Source organism: Nycticebus coucang, chromosome 16, assembly GCF_027406575.1.
Source record: "Nycticebus coucang isolate mNycCou1 chromosome 16, mNycCou1.pri, whole genome shotgun sequence".
In the NCBI taxonomy this organism is placed as follows: Eukaryota; Metazoa; Chordata; class Mammalia; order Primates; family Lorisidae; genus Nycticebus; species Nycticebus coucang.
In genome coordinates this window covers 52456451-52471982 of record NC_069795.1, presented here as the reverse complement: position 1 = coordinate 52471982, position 15532 = coordinate 52456451, and the positions used below count along the sequence as shown (strand labels likewise).

Sequence of the window (15532 nt, the reverse complement as noted above, 5' to 3'; positions counted from 1 at the left end):
ACTGTTACTTTCTCAGCAACCAAATACGCAGAATAAAAACCACTAGCAAACTGGCCAATCATAGATATGTCTGCACCAGCCTACATAGCTCCCAAGAATGCTTGCTTCCAGAGTTGACAATAGTAAACATTATTGATCAAGTCAGCCTTGGTCATTCCAAACCCAATATCCATAATAGAAAGGACTCGATCTTCTTTTTCTGTATTAAATTAATGTGCAGCTTTTTCCCAGAGTCTAGTTTACCAGAATCTGTCAAATTTTCATATCTGATTTTGTCCAAAGCATCTGGTGACTGTGGAGTGAGCTCTCTCAGAAAGATCTTTTGTCACCAAAGAAGGGTTGGAACTTCCAGAAGATGAAGAGGAGAAAAAGAAACAGGAAGAGAAAAAAACAAGTTTGAAAACCTCTGCAAAATCATTAAAGATATCTTGGATAAAAAAGTAGAAAAGGTGGTTGTGTCAAACCAATTGGTGACACCCTCGTGCTGTACTGTCACAAGCACATATGGATGGACAGCAAACATGGAAAGAATCATGAAAGCTCAAGCCCCAAGAGACAACTCAACAATGGGTCATGTAGCAGCAAAAGAATACTTGGAGATAGATCCTGACCATTCCATTATGGAGATCTTAGGAAAAAAGGCAGAGGCTGACAAGACTGACAAGTCAGTGAAGGATCTGGTCATCTTCCTTTATGAAACTGAAGTCTGGCTTCTGACTTTGGTATGGAAGATCCCCAGACAAGTGCTAACAGGATCTACAGGATGATCAAACTTGGCCTGGGTATTGATGAAAATGGCCCTACTGCTGACAATACCAATGCTGCTGTAACTGAAGAGATGCCACCTATTGAAGGAGATGATGACACATCATCACACATGGAAGAAGTAGACTAAGCTTTGGCTGAAGAATTACTTGTATACATGTTCAAGACTTCATTCCCCCTGATAATACATTTTCAAGGATTTTTGTTTGTTCATTTTTAACATGTAAAAATTCTATATGGTATGATATAATACTTTAAAGGAAAGATAAGATTTCTTTCTACTTCTAAGTATGATAGTGTGATAATTCAGGCGCTAAAGCACAGCTAGTAATGCTTTTCTGGTTTCACATTGACTTATTTTAAGAGATTGAGGTAAAGTGCCATAAGATTTATGGAACCTACATTAACATTGTGGCCTAGAGTGCTTAGCTGTCAAGCCAGATTCCTTGCTAGACCAAATCTTTCTGTTATTGAGTATTCAGAATATACCTTGATGTTTAGAAGAAGAAAAGCATTGGTTATAACAACTTAAGTTTATCTTCTAGGATCTACTTTTTAAACTTTTAATCCCCTTATAGTTTTTGCATGGACTGGTACTTTAGAAATATAAACTGAAGCAACTTTATGAAACTATGCAAGGCTGGTTTTCCAAAGAAAAGTTACTGTTTAAAAAAAAAAAAAAAAAAAAAAGAAAAGTTACTGTTTAGAGGAGCAAAATTAGAACCTTACTCAAGTGTGCTGTAAAGCTATTTGAAAAGAAAAGCTTGTGAATGGAAATTTCATGCCAAAGTCACAATGTACTAAAAAAGGATTGTAACAAATATAGTTAAATTTTGAAAAAGGCAGGGAACAATCCAAGATGGCAGCCGAGTAACAGCTTCCCTGCAACAGGGCATGGTGAGTCTGGGCAGGTAATACTCCAGGCATCTCTGGCTGGTGGAATCTGCCTATAATCATCCCTTTGAGGATACATGGAGTCAGCAAGGGACTTCTGGATCCCAAGAGGAGGAAAAAAACAGTGGAAAACTGGCAAGTGGTTGTGTGTATTCAATCGACCTAATCCCGCCAGCAGCTGTAAGTACAAGCAGCAGTGAGACTGCAAAAGAGAAAGGCCTTACCTGTAAACTGTTTCAGTGTTTTTGGACTTGGCACTCAGTTGAACTGCCTTAGGGAGAGCTTGACCAGGAGTGCAGAGAACTTTGGGACATTTTCTAGGGCCCCAGATTGAGCCACTGAGCCGGACAGAGCTAATAGTGTTCAGCTGTGAGCCACAAGAAACCATTGTGATAGAACTTCCCCAGCAAGCTCCACACTCAGGGTTGCAGAGCAAAGGTTGGGTGGGACCTAGTAACCTAGTGACTGAGCAGCCTAAAGGCAGGGACTGAGCTGCCTTACAGCCTTAACCCTCAGAGGCAGAATGAGACCAGTTTTGGCACACTGGAGCCTCGGATTATTGTCCTGCGTAAAGTGCTGTGGCGTCACAGCTCATAGCAACCTCAAACTCCGGGGCTTGGTGCCAGCTGGACATCCATAAGAGCTGCACCATGAGCCCCGACCTGCAACCTGTGCCCTCCGTCCTCCGCATGCCCTGTCCAGGAAAAATGGGAGCCGCGCAACCCTGCATTCTCCCTTCTATACCCTCCCTGCCTCCACACTGGCCCGCTCTTCTGGCCAGGGACTCTGGTAGCCACGTACCCTCTGGAGCCCTCCCTGCCTCTGTGCAGAGTCCTTCTCCTGGCCAGAGACTGCTGGAGCCTTGGGCTCTCTGTGCCAAAGTCACTGGGCACCAGGTACTCCCAGAACTGTGCGCACCACCTCCCGCCCTATTGCTGGATCCGTGTGTGTCACACGTCGGAGCTGCTTCCACAACCAGAACTCCCTAGCTGGAGCAGCCCCAGAGGAACTATACAGGGTCACTCCCTACAAAGATCAAGCAACAATAGAGTGATCCCGCTGGGGTCCAATCTTGGAGAGACACCTCCCCAACTCTGGGGATGGCCAGAGGCAATGGTGAAAAACAAGCATGAGGTGAAATCAACAGAAAAACTCTGGCAATACGAATAATCAGAGTAGATCAACTCCCCCAAGGAAATATGGGGCAGACAAAGCACAAGATCCCATGCACAAACAAATAGCTGAGATGTCAGAAATTGAATTCAGAATCTGGATACCAAATAAGATCGAATTAGAATCCCAAGCAGTAACCCAAAAGATCTCAAGAATTCAACAAATTCAAAGACCAAATGACCAAAGATTTTGACACATTGAGATAAGAAGTTGCAGCCCTCAAAAATCTGAGAAACACAGAAGAATCCCTCAGTAACAGAATGGAGCAAGCAGAATAAAGGATTTCTGACATTGAAGACAAAGCTTTTGAATGCTCCCAAACTCTCAAAGAGGAAGAGAAATGGAGGGCAAAAACAGATCACTCTCTCAGAGAGCTCTGGGATAATTTGAAGAAAACAAATATTCATCTTATAGAGATCCCTGAAAGTGATGAAGTGGCTTCACAAGGCACAGAGTCTCTTCTCTATGAGATTATGAAGGAGAACTTTCCAGACATGTCAAGATATTCTGAAATTCAGATAGCAGACAGTTTCAGAACTCCAGCATGACTTAACCCAAATAAGACATCCCCCAGACACATCATAATGAATTTCACTAAAGTTAATATAAAGGAGAAAATTCTGAAAGGCGCAAGATGAAAGAAAACCATCACCTACAAGGGGAAGAATATTAGAATAACTGCAGATCTCTCTGATGAAAACTTTCAAGCTAGAAGAGGATGGTCATCAACTTTTAATCTCCTAAAACAAAATAATTTTTCAACTCCGGATCCTGTACCCAGCTAAACTGAGTTTCATTTATGACGGAGAAACTAAATACTTCAATGACACTCACATGTTGAAGAAATTTGCCATAAGTAAACCAGTTCTCCAGGATATTCTCAGACCTATCCTCCATAAAGACCAGAGTAATCCTCCACCACAAAAGTAAACCACCCAGAAAATTTTGATCAAATTCCAACTACCACAGTTGCAAAAGGATTAAAAATGTCCACTGGACTCTCGAAAGGCTTACCAATATTCTCAATTAATGTGAATGGTTTAAATTGTCCTCTAAAGAGGCACAGGTTGGCTGATTGGATACAAAAACTCAAGCCAGATATCTGCTGCATACAAGAATCACATCTAACATTAAAAGACAAATATAGACTCAAGGTGAAGGGATGGTTATCTATTCTCCAGGCAAATGAAAAGGAGAAAAAAGCAGGCATTGCAATCCTATTCGCAAACGCAATAGGCTTTAAACCAACCAAAATAAAGAAGGATAAGGATGGACACTTCATATTTGTTAAAGGTAATACTTAATATGATGAGATTTCAATTATTAATATTTATGCATCCAACCAGAACACACCTCAATTTATAAGAGAACCTCTAACAGACATGAGCAATTTGATTTCCTTCAGTTCCATAGTAGTTGGAGATTTTAACACCGCTCTAGCAGTGCTAGATAAATCCTTCAAAAAGAAGCTAAGCAAAGAAATTTTAGTTTTAAACTTACCATTCAACATCTGGACTTAACAGACATCTACAGAACATTTCATCCCAACAAAACTAAATACACATTCTTCTCATCAGCCCACGGCACATACTCCAAAATCGACCACATCCTAGGCCACAAATATAACCTCAGCAAATTTAAAAAAGTAGAAATTATTCCTTGCATCTTCTCAGACCATCATGGAATAAAAGTTGAACTAAATAACAACAGGAATCTGCATATCCATACAAAAACATGGAAGCTAAAAAACCTTATGCTGAAGGATAGATGAGTTATAGATGAGATTAAGAAGGAAATCATCAAATTTTGGGGACAAAACAACAATTAAGACACGAATTACCAGAACGTCTGGGATACTGCAAAGGCAGTCCTAAGAGGGAAATTTATATCACTGCAAGCCTTCCTCAAGAAAATGGAAAGAGAGGAAGTTAAGAACTTAATGGGACATCTCAAGCAACTGGAGAAGGAAGAACACTCCAACCCCAAACACAGTAGAAGTAAAGAAATAACCAAAATCAGAGCAGAATTAAATGAAATTGAAAACAAAAGAATTATACAACAGATCAATAAATCCAAAAGCTGGTTTTTTGAAAAGATCAATGAAATAGATAAACCTTTGGCCAACCGAACCAGGAAAAAAAAGAGTAAAACCTCTAATTTCATCAATCAGAAATGGTAATGATGAAATAACAACAGACCCCTCAGAAATTCAAAAAATCCTTAATGAGTACTACAAGAAACTCTTCTCTCGGACATATGAAAATCTGAAATAAATCGACCAATACCTGGAAGCATGCCACCTACCAAGACTTAGCCAGAATGAAATGTTGAAAAGGCCTATATCAAGTTCTGAAATAGCATCACCTATACAAAATCTCCCTAAAAATAAAAGCCCAAGACCAGATGGTTTTGCATCAGAATTCTACCAAACCTTTAAAGAAGAACTAGTACCTATATTACTAAACCTCTTCCAAAATATAGAAAAAGAAGGAATACTACCCAACACATTCCATGAAGCAAACATCACCTTGATCCCCAAGACAGGGAAAGAACCAACAAGAAAAGAAAATTATAGACCAATATCACTAATGAATGTTGATGCTAAAATACTCAATAAGATCCTAACAAACAGAATCCAACAACACATCAAACAAATTATACACAATGACCAAAGTGGAATTTCTCTCAGGGTCTCAAGGCTGGATCAATATACATAAATCTATAAATGTAATTCAGCACATAAACAAACTAAAAAATAAGGACCATATGACTTTTTTAATTGATGCAGAAAAAGCTTTTGATAATATCCAACGTCCCTTCATGATCAGAACACTTAAGAAAATTGGTATAGAAGGGACATTTCTTAAACTGTTAGAGGCCACCTATAGCAAACCCTCAGCCAATATCGTATTTAATGGAGTTAAACTGAAATCATTTCCACTCAGATCAGGAACCAGACAAGGCTGCCCATTGTCTCCACTGCTCTTTAACATTGTAGTGGAAGTTTTAGCCATCGCAATTAGGGAAGAAAAGGCAATCAAATGTATCCATATAGGGTCAGAAGAGATCAAACTTTCGCTCTTCGCAGATGATATGATCATGTATCTGGAAAACACTTGGGACTGTACTATGAAACTTTTAGAAGTGATAAGGAATATAGCAATATCTCAGGCTACAAAATTAACACCTATAAATCTGTAGCCTTTATATATATCAACCATAGCCAAGCCAAAAAAACACTCAAGGACTCTATTCCTTTCACAGTAGTGCCAAAGAAGATGAAATATTTGGGAGTATACCTAACAAAGGACGTGAAAGATCTCTACAAAGAGAACTATGAGGAGGACTCCCCAGGCAATTGAAGCAGTATCAAAAATGCACTACTGGGACCTGATCAAACTAAAAAGCTTCTGCCCAGCCAAGAACATAGGAAGTAAAGCAAGCAGACAGCCCTCAGAATGGGAGAAAATATTTGCAGGTTATACCTCTGATAAAGGTCTAATAACCAGAATCCACAGAGAACTCAAACGTATTAGCAAGAAAAAAACATGTAATCCCATCTCAGGGTGGGCAAGGGACTTGAAGAGAAACTTCTCTAAAGAAGACAGACTCACGATCTACAAACACATTTAAAAAAGCTCATCATCCTTAATCATCAGAGAAATTCAAATCAAAACTACTTTGAGATATCACCTAACCCCAGTAAGAGTAGCCCACATAACAAAATCCCAAAACCAGAGATGTTGGCATGGATGTGGAGAAAAGGGCACACACTTCTACACTACTGGTGGGAATGCACACTAATACGTCCCTTCTGGAAGGATGTTTGGAGAATACTTAGAGACCTAAAAATAGACCTTCCATTTGATCCTATAATTCCTTTCCTAGGTTTATACCCAGAAGAAAAAAAGTCACAATATAACAAAGACATCTGTACCAGAAGGTTTATTGCAGCCCAATTCATAATCGCTAAGTCATGGAAGAAGCCCAAGTGTCCATCGACCCACGAATGGACTAGCAAATTGTGGTACATGTATACCATGGAATATTATGCAGCCTTAAAGAAAGATGGAGACTTTACCTCTTTCATGTTTACATGGATGGAGCTGGAACATATTCTTCTCAGCAAAGTGTCTCAGGAATGGAAGAAAATTATCCAATGTACTCATCCCTACTATGAAGCTAAATTATAGCTTTCACATGAAGGCTATAACCCAACTATAGAACAAGACTATGAGGAAAGGGCCCAGGAAGGAGAGGTTATGGTGGAGGGAGAGTAAGAGGTGGGGCCACATCTATGGTGCATCTTAGAGTGGTTATAGGAGAAATTTACTAAAGGCATAATAAAGATGTCTACATACAATAACTAAGAAAATGTCATGAAGTCTATGTGGAACAGTTTGATGAGAATATTTCAGATTGTATATGAAACCAGCACATTGTACCCCTTGATTGCACTAATGTACATAGCTAAGATTTAACAATAAAAAAAAATTGAAAAGGAGGGGGGAATAATACATACTTAGAAAGATCATAAATTTTTCAAACTCTCTTTGCTTTCTCACCAGTGATGTTGTGAGTCTAGATTAGATTTTTGATGCCTATGAAGGATATAATTTGGAGAGCTTATTTTATTCCTTTCCATGTCTTAGACTGTATTTTATGAAATGTACTAATTCCATTTATGTCTTATTTGATTCTCTGTCCTTGGCAATGATTAAATACACACAATTGCTTCTCTATTAGAGTATGACTTGCTTTGTGATAGTCACTTCTGTAACATGCTTTCCAGGACCCCATCATGAGAAAAAGGAAGGATATTTAGTAAAATTTACAGTTTAGTTTTAATTTTCAATATATATCCTCCTGTCTAAATTCTAGATATCTTATAAGGATCTACTGTTGAGAGCAAAAGAATGGAAAAAATAATGAATTCATATTCAAAATTAGTTTATATTGTCTCCAATATTGAATTTTTACTCCCCAGAGTGCCTAACATAATAATGAGTTATTAACATCACATTTCTTGAATATTCTGAATGCCTATTATGTTCCAGTTGATTTGACAAGGTTACTTAGACTTGTCAATGAGCTTACATAACTATAATATTTTCATCTTAGAGGAAAGTAAACTAAGTCTCAGAGACCACTCAAATTATATAAGCTCAATTGCTAAATCAAAGTTTGTAATTTAAAAGTGGCTGAAAAAAAGAGACTAGATTATGTACCTTATTCAAAATCAGAATATCCAACCAAGGGTTAGCAAAGTGGTTCCAAGGTACTAGTGACATAGCTACTTTTTACCTCTTGTTACAGAATGTTCCTTTTTCTCCACGTGGCCAAAGACATATCACCATCATATGGGTCATATTCTCTGGGTCAATATTAAAACAAAACAAAACAAACAAAAAAACTCAAAAAAACTGGAAACAGGAAAAAGAAGTGGAGGCTACGTATTTTTCTTGTAAGAAAATAAGAAAATAACCTGGAAGTTGCACACATCATTTCTACTCATTTTGTGGACTAAGACTTAACCACTGAGCTATTCCTGGGTATAATCAGTGCTAGAAACTGTTCTCTTTAGTCAGAAAGAGAAAAATGGATATTTGGTTTTAAAACACATTTTGACCTACGTATTTATGAAAGAAAATTTAAAACTTACTATCTGATTCCTAAGCCTGTGCCCTAAACCTGGGCCAAATCCCTCAGCTGAATTCTTTGGTAAATGACAGTGTATTGAAACTCAGCCACGTCTATTCATTTTGTAATATCTATAACTGTGTTCTTTACATAGAAACATAGTTGAGGACTTTAACCAGATTGTATAGTCTACAAAGCCTAAAATATTTTGCTCTCTGGCCATTTGCAGAACACCTTTGCCAGCCCTGTTCTAAATCCCCAGGATTACTAATCTTGTTTGCTTCCTTTTGTCCACCAGCCTCACACTTATTTAGTCTCAACTCTTTACTACACTGCCCTGTGCTTTGGATAAGGAGATTCTGACCCTTACTGGCTCCATTCCCAGGCTTCCTTATTTCCAGTCTCCTATAGGATCTGGCCAGAGGGATGTATGTGCAGGATCAGAGTGTGGGAGAATAGAAAGGTCGAAATATTTCTTTTCCACACAAACCAATATGTTGTTGCCATGATTTTGAGTGTAGTTTTGCTTGTTTACTGCTATATGGGGCAGTCTCTCTTCCATGTTCCCAGCTTACCAAACATTCAGGAGCTCCATTACTTTCCCTTTTCTCATCAGTCCTGGGCTTGTAATGTCTTCCTGTTATTGTTAAATCCTGATTGCATTCACTTGGTGGTTTCCTTAAGTCAGTTCTGTCCAAAATCCCTTTCCCTTTCCTTACCAGAATTCCTGTTCAATCCTTGTATGTCTTTTGCTATGATATTAAATAAGTTTAAAAAGTAAGAAAAGTAAAGAAAAAGAAGGTGAAAAGATAAAAGATGAAAAATGGTTGAAGCAGGCATAATAAAGGAAAATCCCTTTTGTAAGAAGCCATGACAAAATAACCTTTAGTTCCAAACATCCTCTATCTAATAATTCACATTCAGGGCTTGAAATATTCCTCTTCTAGACTTAGTTCTTTATCAGAAATGCAGGATGCCAGCTGCCCATGATCCCTCTCCCTCATTGTGGTTCAACCTTTGTGTCTATACTCCAGATTCTCCTTGCTCACTCCTCTCTAAACTACTACTTTCTATTTACATCTTTTTTTTTTTTTTTTGAGGATGTAGGTTTCAGTTTGCAGCATCTCTTCACTCTGTGACTTCTTACTCACATATTTTTGGAATGGAGAGATTTCCTTTCCTTTTGATAACAGTCAGGCTTGAATTAGGCCTGGACCCCAGGGTGCTACGCAGCAAGGATTTGAAAGTAAAACCAGAGATGAGGGCAAATTTGGGGCACATGAGACATCAATTCTCCATGTGGAAAGATAATTCCAGGTCCTTCATTTCTTGGATTCTTAACACTTAAAGCAATGAAACACCAAAGAAATGCACTGTCTGGGGAAGGAAGATAAATAACAGAGACTCATTTCAATAGAGAAGAGACAGAGAATGTATTGATTGTTGCTATATTATTTGGGCAAGTGTTAATATTGTAGGAACATACAAGTATCTTCAATTGGGACTAAATTCAGACTGAATCTTACTATACTACATATAATAGACATTTTGAGACTGCTGAACTCCAAGTGAAGAATCTAAGAAGTAAAACGCATGCTTGCTGTCACTCTCTGCATTTGTGTATAGATTAGAAATGCTTGTATATTTTGAGTAAATTGTGTATAGAAAGCTATTTACATATTGCAGGTAACACAGTAATTGGTAATCTATTTCAGTTGATCTAAATAATGATCAAATGTCCTTAAAATTATACACCATTTATTTTATCTGATCTTCATTTCTTTTTTTTTTTTTGATCTTCATTTCTATATTAACTTATTTTTGACTTTTAATTACATGTATATTTTTTACATATACCTCAAACACCTGTGTTTAGGTCTCCTAGGAAACTATTAACTTTTTTAAGACCTTGAAAAGAATCCTCCCATCTGAAACAAGCTTGCATTTTTCTCTTTGTTATTTGTTGAAATATAGGTGCCTTAAAATTACGTTTGACCAGTTTTATGTGTATAGTTCAGAAGCATGAAATACATTCCTATGTTTGTGATATCATTATAATGGTCCATCTTCTGAATCTTTTCATCACCTCAAGCTGAAACTCTAATAATTCCCCCTACACCATCCCCAGACCCCTGATAGTCATGAGTTTACTTCTGTCTCTATAGATTTAAGTACTTCAGGTACCTCCTACAATTTAAATTATTAAGTATCTGTTGTTTCGTGTCTACTTTATTTCACTTAGCAAAAGTCTTCAAGATGCATGTTGTTGCATGTGTCAGAATTCCATTCTTTTTGAGGCTGAATAACATTTAGTCGTATATATATACATATTTCATTTATCCATTAATTTCCCAATGAAAATTTCAGTTGTTCTCACCTTTTGGCCATTGTCAATAATATTTCTGTGAACATAAGTGTACAAATATTTCTTCAAATCCCTGCTTTCAGTTCTTCTAGGCATAGAGCCAGAAGTGAAATTGCTGTATCATATAGTAATTCTGTTTAATTTTTTTGTGAAAACTGCATACTGATTTTCACAGAGTTTCCACCATTTTACATTTCCACCAGCTATTGCCAGGGTTTCAATTTTTCCCCATCATCATCAATAGTTGTTATTTTCTGCTTTTTTAAATGGTAGCCATCTTAGTGGTTGTAAAGTGGTATTTAATTGTGGGTTCAGGTTTGACTTTTTTTTTTTAAGGGTAAAAGGATGTAAGACAACCAATTGCATCTTCACTGTATTAGTTCCTTAGAGGACCGCCCAAGGCGAGAGGTACAGAATGCCTGATGAGATCCAGATAACAAGCTAGGGTGTCCATGTCCTAAGAGCCAGTTACAGCTCTGCAGGAGGTGTTTGATCTGGTGACCATGTGCTCCCTTTACAGTCTTCAGCTCCTTCAACACCACTTCTATCAGTGTCCTGAATTTTTTGTCAAATCCATTTGTAATGTTATATGATTCTCAAGAGGTGATAAGTGAAAGCTTCCATTGTAAAGATTTAGGCCTGATCCATCATAAACAAATCTTAGTAATAGAATCATCCCTTGCAATAACAGCTACCAGATCAAATAGTCAACACCTTATCACTGGAAATATTCAAAGAGAATTCATGGAGAGTATTTAAGAAGAAATTTCTGCATGGATTGAAGTCTAGTTCTAATAATTGCCAAGATCTCTTTCACTTTTCAGATTATGTGTGTATTACCTTACTTGAGTTATCTTTATTATTTTCTGAAAGATGACACTAACCTGAAGGAAAGAGCCTATCTCGTGTCTCTGGCCTACATCTAACTGTTTACTGACATCTGCCTTCCAGCCCCTTCCAGACAGGTAAGGATTGTACTCTCCCCATTGTTTTGAAGTTAAGTACAACTAGTTCTGGTGAAAGACTTATGGGTGAAATGATGCAAATCACTTTCCTTAAGCAGTATTTAAATGCAAAGGAGAGACCCTCCAGCTAAGCCCCTTCTAGGCCAGGATAAGCATGAAAGCATGTGTTAAAATGGAGCCCTCAGCAATCTGGAACACCGAGAGGTCACAACAAATAATGCCCACTGTGCCCTCTTCAGGGCTTGCCCACACAATCCACCTGTATTGGACTTTATTGTGTGTGTCTGCAAGTGCATGAGAAATAACCTTCGTTGTTTCAAGTCACTATGTTTGGGTATGATTTTATTTTATTTTTTGGCACAAGAAAATCTAATGTATGCTGATCAATGCAGGGTATGTTTAATTTTTTTTATTCTATGATCTTATATTCTGATTTGCTGTGAATGCTCATATATATCAAATCACATCTTAATATCTAAACCCTGAAATCTAAAATTCTCATATATAAAAATTTGTGTTAGATTATTGCTGCTGCAGGCAATCCACAAAACTGTTGGCGGTAACCCCAGACATTATATCAGTTTCTAGTATAAACTCTAGGGAAGACTACAATCCTGTTAAAATGTTCTAATGAGAAATAGAGGGTTTGAGATAGAGCGTCAGAGAGGACAACCTCTCGTTTTGGTTTCATCATATAACATCGGGTAATTCATGAACTTCTCAAAGTCTTAACAGACAGATTGAAAAACCATGAATTATAATAATTTTTTCAAGATATCCCTTTCCAAAGTGGTTGTGACTATCAAAGAAATAATATGTAAGCAACAAAAATATTCTATAATGCAAAAGTTCATTCAGAAAGAGACAGAGTCTTAAAAAAATAGAACACTACTCAGCATAGATAGCTAGGCAAAATAAAATAAAATAAAACAAAAATAATTCCAAGAGCTTACAATTTTTCCATATGCATGAATAGTCGATAGAAATAAACTGGCCTCATCATATTTCTGTTGTACGATGATGCAGCACACACCAATCCACATTATTTCTGTAAAACAGAAACGATGCTAAGTGCAGAACCCTATGCCCCTAGGAAATAATTCATACCAATCTACAGACTGATAAAATCAATTCAGTAGACACAGTAATCCTCTCCTCTGTACTGTAGCCTATGGAAGAATATATTAAGCTTAAGACAATCAGTTTTTAAATCATGAACAAGGTACCCTACACTATATAAAACATAGGAGAATATTGTTTGCACCTGTTGCTAAAGTGCTGCCCAGTAGAATACCATGAAACCATTAAACACCATACTCAATGCAAGGAAGATTTCATTTTCAGAACATTCAAGCTGCTAGTGTATTTGGCTCTGTATCTTTCTTGGCTCAAGAGGAACACTCAGTCATCCTGACTTAGAAATGTCCCCTGTATCTGACCTCACACATTATGCTCAATGCTATAAATTGTTGTTCAATGGTAATGTTCACTTACCCTGCTTTATTAGATAAAAAGATTATCATTGCTCAGGGTATAATTGCCTTTATTGAAGACAATTACTTAAAGACAATTGATGAGAGATGCTCTGTTGCTTGTGTAGTGTGGCAACCTTTGTTCGGAAAGCTCTATCTATTCCAGCTAGAGGAAAAATTTTATGAGGAGAATGGCTGGAAGTTGACACACTCTAAATCTAAGTTACTTTCTCAGAACCTATAATGGCTGTAATTATTGCACATGGGTTGAAATTATCTAATGTTCATTTGCAGTTAGGCCTAAAATATCCATTTTTGCATGCAGAGTATGATGAAACATGCCCTATGAACATTTCCACAGTTTCTAAAATGCAGTATTTAGAAGGACAAACATGATACATTATTTATAATAAAACCCCTACATTTCTTCTGTAATGTGGTCAAATTTCACACCTTACATTTTTAATTCTGTAGATTTCAGCTTAGAAAAGTAAATACATAATCTGTACAAATAAGCAATATCTTTTTTTTTTTTTTTTTTTGTAGAGACAGAGTCTTACTTTATGGCCCTCAGTAGAGTGCCATGGCCTCACACAGCTCATAGCAACCTCCAACTCCTGGGCTTAAGAGATTCTCTTGCCTCAGCCTCCCAAGTAGCTGGGACTACAGGTGCCCACCACAACGCCCGGCTATTTTTTGGTTGCAGTTTGGCTGGGGCAGGGTTTGAACCCACCACCCTCGGTATATGGGGCCAGCACCTTACCGACTGAGCCACAGGCTCTGCCCAAATAAGCAATATCTTGAGAGGTAAAGTTGATATATGCTAGCTTTCTTATCCATTTCAAGTAGTAGTCTCTGTATTATTTTCCTAGGCAGCTGTAAAGAATTTCAGCAGCTTAAAACAATAAAAACTTATTTTCTGACATTTTTGGAGACCAGAAGTCCAAAATCAAGGTGCTAGCAGAGTCACTTTCCCCCTACAAAGGCTTTAAGAAAGAATATGTCCTTGTCTCTTCCAGTTCCTGGTGGCTCCACAGGTTCCTGGGATGGGGGCTCATAATTCCACCCTCTGCCTTTATCTTCACATATTTTGCTCCCTGTGTCTCTCAAATGTCGCTCTGCTTTTTTCTTGTAAGGGCTGATAAGGGCAATCAGATTGAGGACCTGCCCTAAATCCAGGATGATCTCATCTCAGGATTCTTACTTAATTACATCCACAATGACCCTCTTCACATAGGTCAGATTCACAAGTTTCAGGGCTAAGAAAATGGATGCATCTTTTTTTAAAGGGTACTATTCAACTTATTATATTCTAAAATGTTTTAAGCATCTTTTCATATTTAAATTGTAATTCAATTACTGTTATACTATAATGTTAATATTACTTATTTGACAAAAACAAGATATTTTGAAATGTATTCCTCAAAGTGTGCTATATTTGTCGAGGACACAGTCTACTTTTAGAATAGGTTTCCCGAGGAAATTCTCTAACTGCAGTGATTTGGAAAATTTATAAGTTGTTCTGTGTTTTATAGTGGCTTATGTGATCATGCTTAATTCAGTCCAGAATGCTTCCTACCTCTTAAAAAGGAAAAATCAAGTTTAATATCAAGAGGCAGACATTTGAATTTGAAATACGCACGTTTCTATTTTGAAAGAATACTTTCTTGCCAGTGATGTGACTTAAATACAATGCAAAGTTCATTTCTAGAAATCACTAGCTGTTTGTTAATTGACTTCTATTTCTAATTTTGTATTGGGACATTTTTTTTCTCCTATGGTTTCTTACCCAGTCTCTCGTGGTATGCCTACTCAAATAAACAAACAGCCCCCAAATAAAGCCCTGAGGTTGTTTGTTTGTTTGTTTGTTTGATAGAGACCAGGCAATGGAAGTAGATGCTCTTACAATGGTAAGGTTTAATGTGTCTTCCAGTCAGCCAATTCCAGATAGCCAGCCAATATTTTTTTCAGTCACTCTAGGCTGTTGATATGCTATTTCCATGTCTGTTCTTCATTATGCTTCAGGAAATATGAACTCTATCAAGGCTGAACTATATGGTTGTCTCTTTATCTAACTTTTTAGTTGAATCCAAAGGGCTATAGCTAAAATTTTCACACAAGTTTTATGACTATAACATGGTAAACCACGGTCAGGTTTCCATAAATGATCTCCTGACTTTAGATCTATGTTCCTTTGATGCATTTTAAATAAAACCGAAAACAAATAGAGCACACCCAAAGCAGAAGCTGGCACCAGT

General features: G+C 37.3%; 1 pseudogene; it reads left to right on the top strand.

Moving 5' to 3' along the window:
* The first annotated feature begins 321 nt into the window (after positions 1-321).
* LOC128567430 (heat shock protein HSP 90-alpha-like) lies at positions 322-895 on the top strand (annotated as a pseudogene).
* Positions 896-15532: the final 14637 nt, after the last annotated feature.